Below are 17,990 nucleotides of genomic sequence, written 5' to 3'. Positions count from 1 at the left end.
CTACCCACAACACACCTCACACAAAACAACACCCCACACGCAACACCCCGCAAAAAATACACACCCCTCACCACACGCACCCTGCCCTACACACACACACACGCCTCACCCAACAACACACGCACCTCACACAACACAACACCCCACACACAACACCACTAAGTACTTACACCACCCTCACGCACCGCACACGCCCTACAGCCCCACACACCCTCCCTCCTCCCGCAACAACACACGCACCTGCCCCGACGCCTGCCACAATACCCCACTCGCAACACCACAACGCTCGCCAGACGCTCCGCCCGACGCCAAAATCATACAGCACCCAACACCCCAAAAGACCTCCACACCCCTGCTACACGCCCCGCAGCCCCGCACACCCACCCGCCTGCCGCAACACCCCACTCGCAACACCAAAACACTCAACGCCCCCCCGCCTGCCGGCAAAAGCCTACAGCACCCAACAACCCAAAAAACCTCCACAAGCCTCCCACGTGCCCTGCAGCCCCACACACCCACCCGCCTGCCGCAACCACACGCGCACCTGCCCCCCCGACACAACCCCCCACCCGCAACACCAAAACGCTCAACACCCCTCCGCCCGCCGCCAAAAGCCTACAGCACCCAACATGCCACGCGCAACACTCCAGAAAACCCCCACACCCCTGCCACACGGCCCGCAGCCCCACACACCCGCCCGCCTGCCGCAACTACACCCGCACCTGCCCCAACACAGCCCCCCAAAATACTTACACACCACTCCCACACGCCCCGCGCCCTCCAGCCCCACACACCCACCCGCCTGCCGCAACACCCCACTCGCAACACCAAAACACTCAACACCCCCCCGCCTGCCGGCAAAAGCCTACAACAGCCCAAAAAACCTCCACAAGCCTCCCACGTGCCCCGCAGCCCCACACGCCCACCCGCCTGCCGCAACCACACCCGCACCTGCCCCCCTGCCGGACGCAACAGCAAAACGCGCAGCACCCCTCCGCCCGCCGGCAAAAGCCTACAGCACCCAATATTCCCAGGCGGTCTCCCATCCAAGTACTAACCGGGCCCGACCCTGCTTAGCTTCCGAGATCAGACGAGATCGGGCGTTCTCAGGGTGGTATGGCCGTAGGCACCCCTCTGCCCCACAACAGCCCTCTCCACACCCACCGCCCACACCGCCCTCCCGCACTCACACACACCCCCACGCCCACAACAACGCCTCACACCACACACACACACACAAACACACGCACAACACACGCACCTACCCACAACACACCTCACACAAAACAACACCCCACACGCAACACCCCGCAAAAAATACACACCCCTCACCACACGCACCCTGCCCTACACACACACACACGCCTCACCCAACAACACACGCACCTCACACAACACAACACCCCACACACAACACCACTAAGTACTTACACCACACTCACGCACCGCACACGCCCTACAGCCCCACACACCCTCCCTCCTCCCGCAACAACACACGCACCTGCCCCGACGCCTGCCACAATACCCCACTCGCAACACCACAACGCTCGCCAGACGCTCCGCCCGACGCCAAAATCATACAGCACCCAACACCCCAAAAGACCTCCACACCCCTGCTACACGCCCCGCAGCCCCGCACACCCACCCGCCTGCCGCAACACCCCACTCGCAACACCAAAACACTCAACGCCCCCCCGCCTGCCGGCAAAAGCCTACAGCACCCAACAACCCAAAAAACCTCCACAAGCCTCCCACGTGCCCTGCAGCCCCACACACCCACCCGCCTGCCGCAACCACACGCGCACCTGCCCCCCCGACACAACCCCCCACCCGCAACACCAAAACGCTCAACACCCCTCCGCCCGCCGCCAAAAGCCTACAGCACCCAACATGCCACGCGCAACACTCCAGAAAACCCCCACACCCCTGCCACACGGCCCGCAGCCCCACACACCCGCCCGCCTGCCGCAACTACACCCGCACCTGCCCCAACACAGCCCCCCAAAATACTTACACACCACTCCCACACGCCCCGCGCCCTCCAGCCCCACACACCCACCCGCCTGCCGCAACACCCCACTCGCAACACCAAAACACTCAACACCCCCCCGCCTGCCGGCAAAAGCCTACAACAGCCCAAAAAACCTCCACAAGCCTCCCACGTGCCCCGCAGCCCCACACGCCCACCCGCCTGCCGCAAACACACCCGCACCTGCCCCCCTGCCGGACGCAACAGCAAAACGCGCAGCACCCCTCCGCCCGCCGGCAAAAGCCTACAGCACCCGGTATTCCCGGGCGGTCTCCCATCCAAGTACTAACCGGGCCCGACCCTGCTTAGCTTCCGAGATCAGACGAGATCGGGCGTTCTCAGGGTGGTATGGCCGTAGGCACCCCTCTGCCCCACAACAGCCCCCTCCACACCCACCGCCCACACCGCCCTCCCGCACTCACACACACCCCCACGCCCACAACAACGCCTCACACCACACACACACACACAAACACACGCACAACACACGCACCTACCCACAACACACCTCACACAAAACAACACCCCACACGCAACACCCCGCAAAAAATACACACCCCTCACCACACGCACCCTGCCCTACACACACACACACACACACACACGCCTCACCCAACAACACACGCACCTCACACAACACAACACCCCACACACAACACCACTAAGTACTTACACCACCCTCACGCACCGCACACGCCCTACAGCCCCACACACCCTCCCTCCTCCCGCAACAACACACGCACCTGCCCCGACGCCTGCCACAATACCCCACTCGCAACACCACAACGCTCGCCAGACGCTCCGCCCGACGCCAAAATCATACAGCACCCAACACCCCAAAAGACCTCCACACCCCTGCTACACGCCCCGCAGCCCCGCACACCCACCCGCCTGCCGCAACACCCCACTCGCAACACCAAAACACTCAACGCCCCCCCGCCTGCCGGCAAAAGCCTACAGCACCCAACAACCCAAAAAACCTCCACAAGCCTCCCACGTGCCCTGCAGCCCCACACACCCACCCGCCTGCCGCAACCACACGCGCACCTGCCCCCCCGACACAACCCCCCACCCGCAACACCAAAACGCTCAACACCCCTCCGCCCGCCGCCAAAAGCCTACAGCACCCAACATGCCACGCGCAACACTCCAGAAAACCCCCACACCCCTGCCACACGGCCCGCAGCCCCACACACCCGCCCGCCTGCCGCAACTACACCCGCACCTGCCCCAACACAGCCCCCCAAAATACTTACACACCACTCCCACACGCCCCGCGCCCTCCAGCCCCACACACCCACCCGCCTGCCGCAACACCCCACTCGCAACACCAAAACACTCAACACCCCCCCGCCTGCCGGCAAAAGCCTACAACAGCCCAAAAAACCTCCACAAGCCTCCCACGTGCCCTGCAGCCCCACACACCCACCCGCCTGCCGCAACCACACCCGCACCTGCCCCCCTGCCGGACGCAACAGCAAAACGCGCAGCACCCCTCCGCCCGCCGGCAAAAGCCTACAGCACCCGGTATTCCCAGGCGGTCTCCCATCCAAGTACTAACCGGGCCCGACCCTGCTTAGCTTCCGAGATCAGACGAGATCGGGCGTTCTCAGGATGGTATGGCCGCAGGCACCCCTCTGCCCCACAACAGCCCTCTCCACACCCACCGCCCACACCGCCCTCCCGCACTCACACACACCCCCACGCCCACAACAACGCCTCACACCACACACACACACACAAACACACGCACAACACACGCACCTACCCACAACACACCTCACACAAAACAACACCCCACACGCAACACCCCGCAAAAAATACACACCCCTCACCACACGCACCCTGCCCTACACACACACACACACACACGCCTCACCCAACAACACACGCACCTCACACAACACAACACCCCACACACAACACCACTAAGTACTTACACCACCCTCACGCACCGCACACGCCCTACAGCCCCACACACCCTCCCTCCTCCCGCAACAACACACGCACCTGCCCCGACGCCTGCCACAATACCCCACTCGCAACACCACAACGCTCGCCAGACGCTCCGCCCGACGCCAAAATCATACAGCACCCAACACCCCAAAAGACCTCCACACCCCTGCTACACGCCCCGCAGCCCCGCACACCCACCCGCCTGCCGCAACACCCCACTCGCAACACCAAAACACTCAATGCCCCCCCACCTGCCGGCAAAAGCCTACAGCACCCAACAACCCAAAAAACCTCCACAAGCCTCCCACGTGCCCTGCAGCCCCACACACCCACCCGCCTGCCGCAACCACACGCGCACCTGCCCCCCCGACACAACCCCCCACCCGCAACACCAAAACGCTCAACACCCCTCCGCCCGCCGCCAAAAGCCTACAGCACCCAACATGCCACGCGCAACACTCCAGAAAACCCCCACACCCCTGCCACACGGCCCGCAGCCCCACACACCCGCCCGCCTGCCGCAACTACACCCGCACCTGCCCCAACACAGCCCCCCAAAATACTTACACACCACTCCCACACGCCCCGCGCCCTCCAGCCCCACACACCCACCCGCCTGCCGCAACACCCCACTCGCAACACCAAAACACTCAACACCCCCCCGCCTGCCGGCAAAAGCCTACAACAGCCCAAAAAACCTCCACAAGCCTCCCACGCGCCCCGCAGCCCCACACGCCCACCCGCCTGCCGCAAACACACCCGCACCTGCCCCCCTGCCGGACGCAACAGCAAAACGCGCAGCACCCCTCCGCCCGCCGGCAAAAGCCTACAGCACCCGGTATTCCCAGGCGCTCTCCCATCCAAGTACTAACCGGGCCCGACCCTGCTTAGCTTCCGAGATCAGACGAGATCGGGCGTTCTCAGGGTGGTATGGCCGTAGGCACCCCTCTGCCCCACAACAGCCCTCTCCACACCCACCGCCCACACCGCCCTCCCGCACTCACACACACCCCCACGCCCACAACAACGCCTCACACCACACACACACACACAAACACACGCACAACACACGCACCTACCCACAACACACCTCACACAAAACAACACCCCACACGCAACACCCCGCAAAAAATACACACCCCTCACCACACGCACCCTGCCCTACACACACACACACACACACGCCTCACCCAACAACACACGCACCTCACACAACACAACACCCCACACACAACACCACTAAGTACTTACACCACCCTCACGCACCGCACACGCCCTACAGCCCCACACACCCTCCCTCCTCCCGCAACAACACACGCACCTGCCCCGACGCCTGCCACAATACCCCACTCGCAACACCACAACGCTCGCCAGACGCTCCGCCCGACGCCAAAATCATACAGCACCCAACACCCCAAAAGACCTCCACACCCCTGCTACACGCCCCGCAGCCCCGCACACCCACCCGCCTGCCGCAACACCCCACTCGCAACACCAAAACACTCAACGCCCCCCCGCCTGCCGGCAAAAGCCTACAGCACCCAACAACCCAAAAAACCTCCACAAGCCTCCCACGTGCCCTGCAGCCCCACACACCCACCCGCCTGCCGCAACCACACGCGCACCTGCCCCCCCGACACAACCCCCCACCCGCAACACCAAAACGCTCAACACCCCTCCGCCCGCCGCCAAAAGCCTACAGCACCCAACATGCCACGCGCAACACTCCAGAAAACCCCCACACCCCTGCCACACGGCCCGCAGCCCCACACACCCGCCCGCCTGCCGCAACTACACCCGCACCTGCCCCAACACAGCCCCCCAAAATACTTACACACCACTCCCACACGCCCCGCGCCCTCCAGCCCCACACACCCACCCGCCTGCCGCAACACCCCACTCGCAACACCAAAACACTCAACACCCCCCCGCCTGCCGGCAAAAGCCTACAACAGCCCAAAAAACCTCCACAAGCCTCCCACGTGCCCTGCAGCCCCACACACCCACCCGCCTGCCGCAACCACACCCGCACCTGCCCCCCTGCCGGACGCAACAGCAAAACGCGCAGCACCCCTCCGCCTGCCGGCAAAAGCCTACAGCACCCAGTATTCCCGGGCGGTCTCCCATCCAAGTACTAACCGGGCCCGACCCTGCTTAGCTTCCGAGATCAGACGAGATCGGGCGTTCTCAGGGTGGTATGGCCGTAGGCACCCCTCTGCCCCACAACAGCCCTCTCCACACCCACCGCCCACACCGCCCTCCCGCACTCACACACACCCCCACGCCCACAACAACGCCTCACACCACACACACACACACAAACACACGCACAACACACGCACCTACCCACAACACACTTCACACAAAACAACACCCCACACGCAACACCCCGCAAAAAATACACACCCCTCACCACACGCACCCTGCCCTGCACACACACACACACACACGCCTCACCCAACAACACACGCACCTCACACAACACAACACCCCACACACAACACCACTAAGTACTTACACCACACTCACGCACCGCACACGCCCTACAGCCCCATACACCCTCCCTCCTCCCGCAACAACACACGCACCTGCCCCGACGCCTGCCACAATACCCCACTCGCAACACCACAACGCTCGCCAGACGCTCCGCCCGACGCCAAAATCATACAGCACCCAACACCCCAAAAGACCTCCACACCCCTGCTACACGCCCCGCAGCCCCGCACACCCACCCGCCTGCCGCAACACCCCACTCGCAACACCAAAACACTCAACGCCCCCCCGCCTGCCGGCAAAAGCCTACAGCACCCAACAACCCAAAAAACCTCCACAAGCCTCCCACGTGCCCTGCAGCCCCACACACCCACCCGCCTGCCGCAACCACACGCGCACCTGCCCCCCCGACACAACCCCCCACCCGCAACACCAAAACGCTCAACACCCCTCCGCCCGCCGCCAAAAGCCTACAGCACCCAACATGCCACGCGCAACACTCCAGAAAACCCCCACACCCCTGCCACACGGCCCGCAGCCCCACACACCCGCCCGCCTGCCGCAACTACACCCGCACCTGCCCCAACACAGCGCCCCAAAATACTTACACACCACTCCCACACGCCCCGCGCCCTCCAGCCCCACACACCCACCCGCCTGCCGCAACACCCCACTCGCAACACCAAAACACTCAACACCCCCCCGCCTGCCGGCAAAAGCCTACAACAGCCCAAAAAACCTCCACAAGCCTCCCACGTGCCCCACAGCCCCACACACCCACCCGCCTGCCGCAAACACACCCGCACCTGCCCCCCTGCCGGACGCAACAGCAAAACGCGCAGCACCCCTCCGCCTGCCGGCAAAAGCCTACAGCACCCGGTATTCCCAGGCGGTCTCCCATCCAAGTACTAACCGGGCCCGACCCTGCTTAGCTTCCGAGATCAGACGAGATCGGGCGTTCTCAGGGTGGTATGGCCGTAGGCACCCCTCTGCCCCACAACAGCCCTCTCCACACCCACCGCCCACACCGCCCTCCCGCACTCACACACACCCCCACGCCCACAACAACGCCTCACACCACACACACACACACAAACACACGCACAACACACGCACCTACCCACAACACACCTCACACAAAACAACACCCCACACGCAACACCCCGCAAAAAATACACACCCCTCACCACACGCACCCTGCCCTACACACACACACACACACACGCCTCACCCAACAACACACGCACCTCACACAACACAACACCCCACACACAACACCACTAAGTACTTACACCACACTCACGCACCGCACACGCCCTACAGCCCCACACACCCTCCCTCCTCCCGCAACAACACACGCACCTGCCCCGACGCCTGCCACAATACCCCACTCGCAACACCACAACGCTCGCCAGACGCTCCGCCCGACGCCAAAATCATACAGCACCCAACACCCCAAAAGACCTCCACACCCCTGCTACACGCCCCGCAGCCCCGCACACCCACCCGCCTGCCGCAACACCCCACTCGCAACACCAAAACACTCAACGCCCCCCCGCCTGCCGGCAAAAGCCTACAGCACCCAACAACCCAAAAAACCTCCACAAGCCTCCCACGTGCCCTGCAGCCCCACACACCCACCCGCCTGCCGCAACCACACGCGCACCTGCCCCCCCGACACAACCCCCCACCCGCAACACCAAAACGCTCAACACCCCTCCGCCCGCCGCCAAAAGCCTACAGCACCCAACATGCCACGCGCAACACTCCAGAAAACCCCCACACCCCTGCCACACGGCCCGCAGCCCCACACACCCGCCCGCCTGCCGCAACTACACCCGCACCTGCCCCAACACAGCCCCCCAAAATACTTACACACCACTCCCACACGCCCCGCGCCCTCCAGCCCCACACACCCACCCGCCTGCCGCAACACCCCACTCGCAACACCAAAACACTCAACACCCCCCCGCCTGCCGGCAAAAGCCTACAACAGCCCAAAAAACCTCCACAAGCCTCCCACGTGCCCTGCAGCCCCACACACCCACCCGCCTGCCGCAACCACACCCGCACCTGCCCCCCTGCCGGACGCAACAGCAAAACGCGCAGCACCCCTCCGCCTGCCGGCAAAAGCCTACAGCACCCAGTATTCCCGGGCGGTCTCCCATCCAAGTACTAACCGGGCCCGACCCTGCTTAGCTTCCGAGATCAGACGAGATCGGGCGTTCTCAGGGTGGTATGGCCGTAGGCACCCCTCTGCCCCACAACAGCCCTCTCCACACCCACCGCCCACACCGCCCTCCCGCACTCACACACACCCCCACGCCCACAACAACGCCTCACACCACACACACACACACAAACACACGCACAACACACGCACCTACCCACAACACACTTCACACAAAACAACACCCCACACGCAACACCCCGCAAAAAATACACACCCCTCACCACACGCACCCTGCCCTGCACACACACACACACACACGCCTCACCCAACAACACACGCACCTCACACAACACAACACCCCACACACAACACCACTAAGTACTTACACCACACTCACGCACCGCACACGCCCTACAGCCCCATACACCCTCCCTCCTCCCGCAACAACACACGCACCTGCCCCGACGCCTGCCACAATACCCCACTCGCAACACCACAACGCTCGCCAGACGCTCCGCCCGACGCCAAAATCATACAGCACCCAACACCCCAAAAGACCTCCACACCCCTGCTACACGCCCCGCAGCCCCGCACACCCACCCGCCTGCCGCAACACCCCACTCGCAACACCAAAACACTCAACGCCCCCCCGCCTGCCGGCAAAAGCCTACAGCACCCAACAACCCAAAAAACCTCCACAAGCCTCCCACGTGCCCTGCAGCCCCACACACCCACCCGCCTGCCGCAACCACACGCGCACCTGCCCCCCCGACACAACCCCCCACCCGCAACACCAAAACGCTCAACACCCCTCCGCCCGCCGCCAAAAGCCTACAGCACCCAACATGCCACGCGCAACACTCCAGAAAACCCCCACACCCCTGCCACACGGCCCGCAGCCCCACACACCCGCCCGCCTGCCGCAACTACACCCGCACCTGCCCCAACACAGCCCCCCAAAATACTTACACACCACTCCCACACGCCCCGCGCCCTCCAGCCCCACACACCCACCCGCCTGCCGCAACACCCCACTCGCAACACCAAAACACTCAACACCCCCCCGCCTGCCGGCAAAAGCCTACAACAGCCCAAAAAACCTCCACAAGCCTCCCACGTGCCCCACAGCCCCACACACCCACCCGCCTGCCGCAAACACACCCGCACCTGCCCCCCTGCCGGACGCAACAGCAAAACGCGCAGCACCCCTCCGCCTGCCGGCAAAAGCCTACAGCACCCGGTATTCCCAGGCGGTCTCCCATCCAAGTACTAACCGGGCCCGACCCTGCTTAGCTTCCGAGATCAGACGAGATCGGGCGTTCTCAGGGTGGTATGGCCGTAGGCACCCCTCTGCCCCACAACAGCCCTCTCCACACCCACCGCCCACACCGCCCTCCCGCACTCACACACACCCCCACGCCCACAACAACGCCTCACACCACACACACACACACAAACACACGCACAACACACGCACCTACCCACAACACACCTCACACAAAACAACACCCCACACGCAACACCCCGCAAAAAATACACACCCCTCACCACACGCACCCTGCCCTACACACACACACACACACACACACGCCTCACCCAACAACACACGCACCTCACACAACACAACACCCCACACACAACACCACTAAGTACTTACACCACCCTCACGCACCGCACACGCCCTACAGCCCCACACACCCTCCCTCCTCCCGCAACAACACGCGCACCTGCCCCGACGCCTGCCACAATACCCCACTCGCAACACCACAACGCTCGCCAGACGCTCCGCCCGACGCCAAAATCATACAGCACCCAACACCCCAAAAGACCTCCACACCCCTGCTACACGCCCCGCAGCCCCGCACACCCACCCGCCTGCCGCAACACCCCACTCGCAACACCAAAACACTCAACGCCCCACCGCCTGCCGGTAAAAGCCTACAGCACCCAACAACCCAAAAAACCTCCACAAGCCTCCCACGTGCCCTGCAGCCCCACACACCCACCCGCCTGCCGCAACCACACGCGCACCTGCCCCCCCGACACAACCCCCCACCCGCAACACCAAAACGCTCAACACCCCTCCGCCCGCCGCCAAAAGCCTACAGCACCCAACATGCCACGCGCAACACTCCAGAAAACCCCCACACCCCTGCCACACGGCCCGCAGCCCCACACACCCGCCCGCCTGCCGCAACTACACCCGCACCTGCCCCAACACAGCGCCCCAAAATACTTACACACCACTCCCACACGCCCCGCGCCCTCCAGCCCCACACACCCACCCGCCTGCCGCAACACCCCACTCGCAACACCAAAACACTCAACACCCCCCCGCCTGCCGGCAAAAGCCTACAACAGCCCAAAAAACCTCCACAAGCCTCCCACGTGCCCCACAGCCCCACACACCCACCCGCCTGCCGCAACCACACCCGCACCTGCCCCCCTGCCGGACGCAACAGCAAAACGCGCAGCACCCCTCCGCCTGCCGGCAAAAGCCTACAGCACCCGGTATTCCCAGGCGGTCTCCCATCCAAGTACTAACCGGGCCCGACCCTGCTTAGCTTCCGAGATCAGACGAGATCGGGCGTTCTCAGGGTGGTATGGCCGTAGGCACCCCTCTGCCCCACAACAGCCCTCTCCACACCCACCGCCCACACCGCCCTCCCGCACTCACACACACCCCCACGCCCACAACAACGCCTCACACCACACACACACACACAAACACACGCACAACACACGCACCTACCCACAACACACCTCACACAAAACAACACCCCACACGCAACACCCCGCAAAAAATACACACCCCTCACCACACGCACCCTGCCCTACACACACACACACACACACACACGCCTCACCCAACAACACACGCACCTCACACAACACAACACCCCACACACAACACCACTAAGTACTTACACCACACTCACGCACCGCACACGCCCTACAGCCCCACACACCCTCCCTCCTCCCGCAACAACACGCGCACCTGCCCCGACGCCTGCCACAATACCCCACTCGCAACACCACAACGCTCGCCAGACGCTCCGCCCGACGCCAAAATCATACAGCACCCAACACCCCAAAAGACCTCCACACCCCTGCTACACGCCCCGCAGCCCCGCACACCCACCCGCCTGCCGCAACACCCCACTCGCAACACCAAAACACTCAACGCCCCCCCACCTGCCGGCAAAAGCCTACAGCACCCAACAACCCAAAAAACCTCCACAAGCCTCCCACGTGCCCTGCAGCCCCACACACCCACCCGCCTGCCGCAACCACACACGCACCTGCCCCCCCGACACAACCCCCCACCCGCAACACCAAAACGCTCAACACCCCTCCGCCCGCCGCCAAAAGCCTACAGCACCCAACATGCCACGCGCAACACTCCAGAAAACCCCCACACCCCTGCCACACGGCCCGCAGCCCCACACACCCGCCCGCCTGCCGCAACTACACCCGCACCTGCCCCAACACAGCCCCCCAAAATACTTACACACCACTCCCACACGCCCCGCGCCCTCCAGCCCCACACACCCACCCGCCTGCCGCAACACCCCACTCGCAACACCAAAACACTCAACACCCCCCCGCCTGCCGGCAAAAGCCTACAACAGCCCAAAAAACCTCCACAAGCCTCCCACGCGCCCCGCAGCCCCACACGCCCACCCGCCTGCCGCAAACACACCCGCACCTGCCCCCCTGCCGGACGCAACAGCAAAACGCGCAGCACCCCTCCGCCCGCCGGCAAAAGCCTACAGCACCCGGTATTCCCGGGCGGTCTCCCATCCAAGTACTAACCGGGCCCGACCCTGCTTAGCTTCCGAGATCAGATGAGATCGGGCGTTCTCAGGGTGGTATGGCCGTAGGCACCCCTCTGCCCCACAACAGCCCTCTCCACACCCACCGCCCACACCGCCCTCCCGCACTCACACACACCCCCACGCCCACAACAACGCCTCACACCACACACACACACACAAACACACGCACAACACACGCACCTACCCACAACACACCTCACACAAAACAACACCCCACACGCAACACCCCGCAAAAAATACACACCCCTCACCACACGCACCCTGCCCTACACACACACACACACACACACACGCCTCACCCAACAACACACGCACCTCACACAACACAACACCCCACACACAACACCACTAAGTACTTACACCACCCTCACGCACCGCACACGCCCTACAGCCCCACACACCCTCCCTCCTCCCGCAACAACACGCGCACCTGCCCCGACGCCTGCCACAATACCCCACTCGCAACACCACAACGCTCGCCAGACGCTCCGCCCGACGCCAAAATCATACAGCACCCAACACCCCAAAAGACCTCCACACCCCTGCTACACGCCCCGCAGCCCCGCACACCCACCCGCCTGCCGCAACACCCCACTCGCAACACCAAAACACTCAACGCCCCACCGCCTGCCGGTAAAAGCCTACAGCACCCAACAACCCAAAAAACCTCCACAAGCCTCCCACGTGCCCTGCAGCCCCACACACCCACCCGCCTGCCGCAACCACACGCGCACCTGCCCCCCCGACACAACCCCCCACCCGCAACACCAAAACGCTCAACACCCCTCCGCCCGCCGCCAAAAGCCTACAGCACCCAACATGCCACGCGCAACACTCCAGAAAACCCCCACACCCCTGCCACACGGCCCGCAGCCCCACACACCCGCCCGCCTGCCGCAACTACACCCGCACCTGCCCCAACACAGCGCCCCAAAATACTTACACACCACTCCCACACGCCCCGCGCCCTCCAGCCCCACACACCCACCCGCCTGCCGCAACACCCCACTCGCAACACCAAAACACTCAACACCCCCCCGCCTGCCGGCAAAAGCCTACAACAGCCCAAAAAACCTCCACAAGCCTCCCACGTGCCCCGCAGCCCCACACACCCACCCGCCTGCCGCAAACACACCCGCACCTGCCCCCCTGCCGGACGCAACAGCAAAACGCGCAGCACCCCTCCGCCTGCCGGCAAAAGCCTACAGCACCCGGTATTCCCAGGCGGTCTCCCATCCAAGTACTAACCGGGCCCGACCCTGCTTAGCTTCCGAGATCAGACGAGATCGGGCGTTCTCAGGGTGGTATGGCCGTAGGCACCCCTCTGCCCCACAACAGCCCTCTCCACACCCACCGCCCACACCGCCCTCCCGCACTCACACACACCCCCACGCCCACAACAACGCCTCACACCACACACACACACACAAACACACGCACAACACACGCACCTACCCACAACACACCTCACACAAAACAACACCCCACACGCAACACCCCGCAAAAAATACACACCCCTCACCACACGCACCCTGCCCTACACACACACACACACACACACACGCCTCACCCAACAACACACGCACCTCACACAACACAACACCCCACACACAACACCACTAAGTACTTACACCACCCTCACGCACCGCACACGCCCTACAGCCCCACACACCCTCCCTCCTCCCGCAACAACACGCGCACCTGCCCCGACGCCTGCCACAATACCCCACTCGCAACACCACAACGCTCGCCAGACGCTCCGCCCGACGCCAAAATCATACAGCACCCAACACCCCAAAAGACCTCCACACCCCTGCTACACGCCCCGCAGCCCCGCACACCCACCCGCCTGCCGCAACACCCCACTCGCAACACCAAAACACTCAACGCCCCACCGCCTGCCGGTAAAAGCCTACAGCACCCAACAACCCAAAAAACCTCCACAAGCCTCCCACGTGCCCTGCAGCCCCACACACCCACCCGCCTGCCGCAACCACACGCGCACCTGCCCCCCCGACACAACCCCCCACCCGCAACACCAAAACGCTCAACACCCCTCCGCCCGCCGCCAAAAGCCTACAGCACCCAACATGCCACGCGCAACACTCCAGAAAACCCCCACACCCCTGCCACACGGCCCGCAGCCCCACACACCCGCCCGCCTGCCGCAACTACACCCGCACCTGCCCCAACACAGCCCCCCAAAATACTTACACACCACTCCCACACGCCCCGCGCCCTCCAGCCCCACACACCCACCCGCCTGCCGCAACACCCCACTCGCAACACCAAAACACTCAACACCCCCCCGCCTGCCGGCAAAAGCCTACAACAGCCCAAAAAACCTCCACAAGCCTCCCACGCGCCCCGCAGCCCCACACGCCCACCCGCCTGCCGCAAACACACCCGCACCTGCCCCCCTGCCGGACGCAACAGCAAAACGCGCAGCACCCCTCCGCCCGCTGGCAAAAGCCTACAGCACCCGGTATTCCCGGGCGGTCTCCCATCCAAGTACTAACCGGGCCCGACCCTGCTTAGCTTCCGAGATCAGACGAGATCGGGCGTTCTCAGGGTGGTATGGCCGTAGGCACCCCTCTGCCCCACAACAGCCCTCTCCACACCCACCGCCCACACCGCCCTCCCGCACTCACACACACCCCCACGCCCACAACAACGCCTCACACCACACACACACACACAAACACACGCACAACACACGCACCTACCCACAACACACCTCACACAAAACAACACCCCACACGCAACACCCCGCAAAAAATACACACCCCTCACCACACGCACCCTGCCCTACACACACACACACACACACACACGCCTCACCCAACAACACACGCACCTCACACAACACAACACCCCACACACAACACCACTAAGTACTTACACCACCCTCACGCACCGCACACGCCCTACAGCCCCACACACCCTCCCTCCTCCCGCAACAACACGCGCACCTGCCCCGACGCCTGCCACAATACCCCACTCGCAACACCACAACGCTCGCCAGACGCTCCGCCCGACGCCAAAATCATACAGCACCCAACACCCCAAAAGACCTCCACACCCCTGCTACACGCCCCGCAGCCCCGCACACCCACCCGCCTGCCGCAACACCCCACTCGCAACACCAAAACACTCAACGCCCCCCCGCCTGCCGGCAAAAGCCTACAGCACCCAACAACCCAAAAAACCTCCACAAGCCTCCCACGTGCCCTGCAGCCCCACACACCCACCCGCCTGCCGCAACCACACGCGCACCTGCCCCCCCGACACAACCCCCCACCTGCAACACCAAAACGCTCAACACCCCTCCGCCCGCCGCCAAAAGCCTACAGCACCCAACATGCCACGCGCAACACTCCAGAAAACCCCCACACCCCTGCCACACGGCCCGCAGCCCCACACACCCGCCCGCCTGCCGCAACTACACCCGCACCTGCCCCAACACAGCCCCCCAAAATACTTACACACCACTCCCACACGCCCCGCGCCCTCCAGCCCCACACACCCACCCGCCTGCCGCAACACCCCACTCGCAACACCAAAACACTCAACACCCCCCCGCCTGCCGGCAAAAGCCTACAACAGCCCAAAAAACCTCCACAAGCCTCCCACGTGCCCTGCAGCCCCACACACCCACCCGCCTGCCGCAACCACACCCGCACCTGCCCCCCTGCCGGACGCAACAGCAAAACGCGCAGCACCCCTCCGCCCGCCGGCAAAAGCCTACAGCACCCGGTATTCCCAGGCGGTCTCCCATCCAAGTACTAACCGGGCCCGACCCTGCTTAGCTTCCGAGATCAGACGAGATCGGGCGTTCTCAGGGTGGTATGGCCGTAGGCACCCCTCTGCCCCACAACAGCCCTCTCCACACCCACCGCCCACACCGCCCTCCCACACTCACACACACCCCCACGCCCACAACAACGCCTCACACCACACACACACACACAAACACACGCACAACACACGCACCTACCCACAACACACCTCACACAAAACAACACCCCACACGCAACACCCCGCAAAAAATACACACCCCTCACCACACGCACCCTGCCCTACACACACACACACACACACACACGCCTCACCCAACAACACACGCACCTCACACAACACAACACCCCACACACAACACCACTAAGTACTTACACCACACTCACGCACCGCACACGCCCTACAGCCCCACACACCCTCCCTCCTCCCGCAACAACACGCGCACCTGCCCCGACGCCTGCCACAATACCCCACTCGCAACACCACAACGCTCGCCAGACGCTCCGCCCGACGCCAAAATCATACAGCACCCAACACCCCAAAAGACCTCCACACCCCTGCTACACGCCCCGCAGCCCCGCACACCCACCCGCCTGCCGCAACACCCCACTCGCAACACCAAAACACTCAACGCCCCCCCGCCTGCCGGCAAAAGCCTACAGCACCCAACAACCCAAAAAACCTCCACAAGCCTCCCACGTGCCCTGCAGCCCCACACACCCACCCGCCTGCCGCAACCACACACGCACCTGCCCCCCCGACACAACCCCCCACCCGCAACACCAAAACGCTCAACACCCCTCCGCCCGCCGCCAAAAGCCTACAGCACCCAACATGCCACGCGCAACACTCCAGAAAACCCCCACACCCCTGCCACACGGCCCGCAGCCCCACACACCCGCCCGCCTGCCGCAACTACACCCGCACCTGCCCCAACACAGCCCCCCAAAATACTTACACACCACTCCCACACGCCCCGCGCCCTCCAGCCCCACACACCCACCCGCCTGCCGCAACACCCCACTCGCAACACCAAAACACTCAACACCCCCCCGCCTGCCGGCAAAAGCCTACAACAGCCCAAAAAACCTCCACAAGCCTCCCACGCGCCCCGCAGCCCCACACGCCCACCCGCCTGCCGCAAACACACCCGCACCTGCCCCCCTGCCGGACGCAACAGCAAAACGCGCAGCACCCCTCCGCCCGCCGGCAAAAGCCTACAGCACCCGGTATTCCCGGGCGGTCTCCCATCCAAGTACTAACCGGGCCCGACCCTGCTTAGCTTCCGAGATCAGATGAGATCGGGCGTTCTCAGGGTGGTATGGCCGTAGGCACCCCTCTGCCCCACAACAGCCCTCTCCACACCCACCGCCCACACCGCCCTCCCGCACTCACACACACCCCCACGCCCACAACAACGCCTCACACCACACACACACACACAAACACACGCACAACACACGCACCTACCCACAACACACCTCACACAAAACAACACCCCACACGCAACACCCCGCAAAAAATACACACCCCTCACCACACGCACCCTGCCCTACACACACACACACACACACACACGCCTCACCCAACAACACACGCACCTCACACAACACAACACCCCACACACAACACCACTAAGTACTTACACCACACTCACGCACCGCACACGCCCTACAGCCCCACACACCCTCCCTCCTCCCGC

The 17,990-nt window shown here is 63.9% G+C and overlaps 14 non-coding genes across 14 annotated transcripts; all 14 read right to left on the bottom strand.

Annotated features, from left to right (window-relative positions):
- Positions 1–1,009: 1,009 nt before the first annotated feature.
- On the bottom strand, positions 1,010–1,128 carry LOC141745716 (5S ribosomal RNA). Its single transcript, XR_012587987.1, has one exon. It is a non-coding gene; the product is annotated as a 5S ribosomal RNA (ribosomal RNA).
- A 1,142-nt stretch (positions 1,129–2,270) lies between these two features.
- Positions 2,271–2,389, bottom strand: LOC141745609 (5S ribosomal RNA). The gene has a single exon (XR_012587883.1). It is a non-coding gene; the product is annotated as a 5S ribosomal RNA (ribosomal RNA).
- Positions 2,390–3,541: 1,152 nt separating this feature from the next.
- LOC141745699 (5S ribosomal RNA) lies at positions 3,542–3,660 on the bottom strand. The gene has a single exon (XR_012587970.1). It is a non-coding gene; the product is annotated as a 5S ribosomal RNA (ribosomal RNA).
- A 1,148-nt stretch (positions 3,661–4,808) lies between these two features.
- Positions 4,809–4,927, bottom strand: LOC141745745 (5S ribosomal RNA). The gene has a single exon (XR_012588015.1). It is a non-coding gene; the product is annotated as a 5S ribosomal RNA (ribosomal RNA).
- A 1,148-nt stretch (positions 4,928–6,075) lies between these two features.
- LOC141745707 (5S ribosomal RNA) lies at positions 6,076–6,194 on the bottom strand. Its single transcript, XR_012587978.1, has one exon. It is a non-coding gene; the product is annotated as a 5S ribosomal RNA (ribosomal RNA).
- Positions 6,195–7,342: 1,148 nt separating this feature from the next.
- On the bottom strand, positions 7,343–7,461 carry LOC141745837 (5S ribosomal RNA). The gene has a single exon (XR_012588105.1). It is a non-coding gene; the product is annotated as a 5S ribosomal RNA (ribosomal RNA).
- A 1,148-nt stretch (positions 7,462–8,609) lies between these two features.
- LOC141745706 (5S ribosomal RNA) lies at positions 8,610–8,728 on the bottom strand. Its single transcript, XR_012587977.1, has one exon. It is a non-coding gene; the product is annotated as a 5S ribosomal RNA (ribosomal RNA).
- Positions 8,729–9,876: 1,148 nt separating this feature from the next.
- Positions 9,877–9,995, bottom strand: LOC141745825 (5S ribosomal RNA). The gene has a single exon (XR_012588094.1). It is a non-coding gene; the product is annotated as a 5S ribosomal RNA (ribosomal RNA).
- A 1,152-nt stretch (positions 9,996–11,147) lies between these two features.
- On the bottom strand, positions 11,148–11,266 carry LOC141745814 (5S ribosomal RNA). Its single transcript, XR_012588082.1, has one exon. It is a non-coding gene; the product is annotated as a 5S ribosomal RNA (ribosomal RNA).
- A 1,152-nt stretch (positions 11,267–12,418) lies between these two features.
- LOC141745579 (5S ribosomal RNA) lies at positions 12,419–12,537 on the bottom strand. Its single transcript, XR_012587854.1, has one exon. It is a non-coding gene; the product is annotated as a 5S ribosomal RNA (ribosomal RNA).
- A 1,152-nt stretch (positions 12,538–13,689) lies between these two features.
- LOC141745802 (5S ribosomal RNA) lies at positions 13,690–13,808 on the bottom strand. Its single transcript, XR_012588071.1, has one exon. It is a non-coding gene; the product is annotated as a 5S ribosomal RNA (ribosomal RNA).
- Positions 13,809–14,960: 1,152 nt separating this feature from the next.
- LOC141745607 (5S ribosomal RNA) lies at positions 14,961–15,079 on the bottom strand. Its single transcript, XR_012587881.1, has one exon. It is a non-coding gene; the product is annotated as a 5S ribosomal RNA (ribosomal RNA).
- A 1,152-nt stretch (positions 15,080–16,231) lies between these two features.
- Positions 16,232–16,350, bottom strand: LOC141745791 (5S ribosomal RNA). Its single transcript, XR_012588060.1, has one exon. It is a non-coding gene; the product is annotated as a 5S ribosomal RNA (ribosomal RNA).
- Positions 16,351–17,502: 1,152 nt separating this feature from the next.
- Positions 17,503–17,621, bottom strand: LOC141745578 (5S ribosomal RNA). The gene has a single exon (XR_012587853.1). It is a non-coding gene; the product is annotated as a 5S ribosomal RNA (ribosomal RNA).
- Positions 17,622–17,990: the final 369 nt, after the last annotated feature.

This window comes from Larus michahellis, chromosome 6 (genome assembly GCF_964199755.1).
Source record: "Larus michahellis chromosome 6, bLarMic1.1, whole genome shotgun sequence".
NCBI classification, from domain to species: Eukaryota; Metazoa; Chordata; class Aves; order Charadriiformes; family Laridae; genus Larus; species Larus michahellis.
This window is presented reverse-complemented; position numbering and strand designations above follow the sequence as displayed.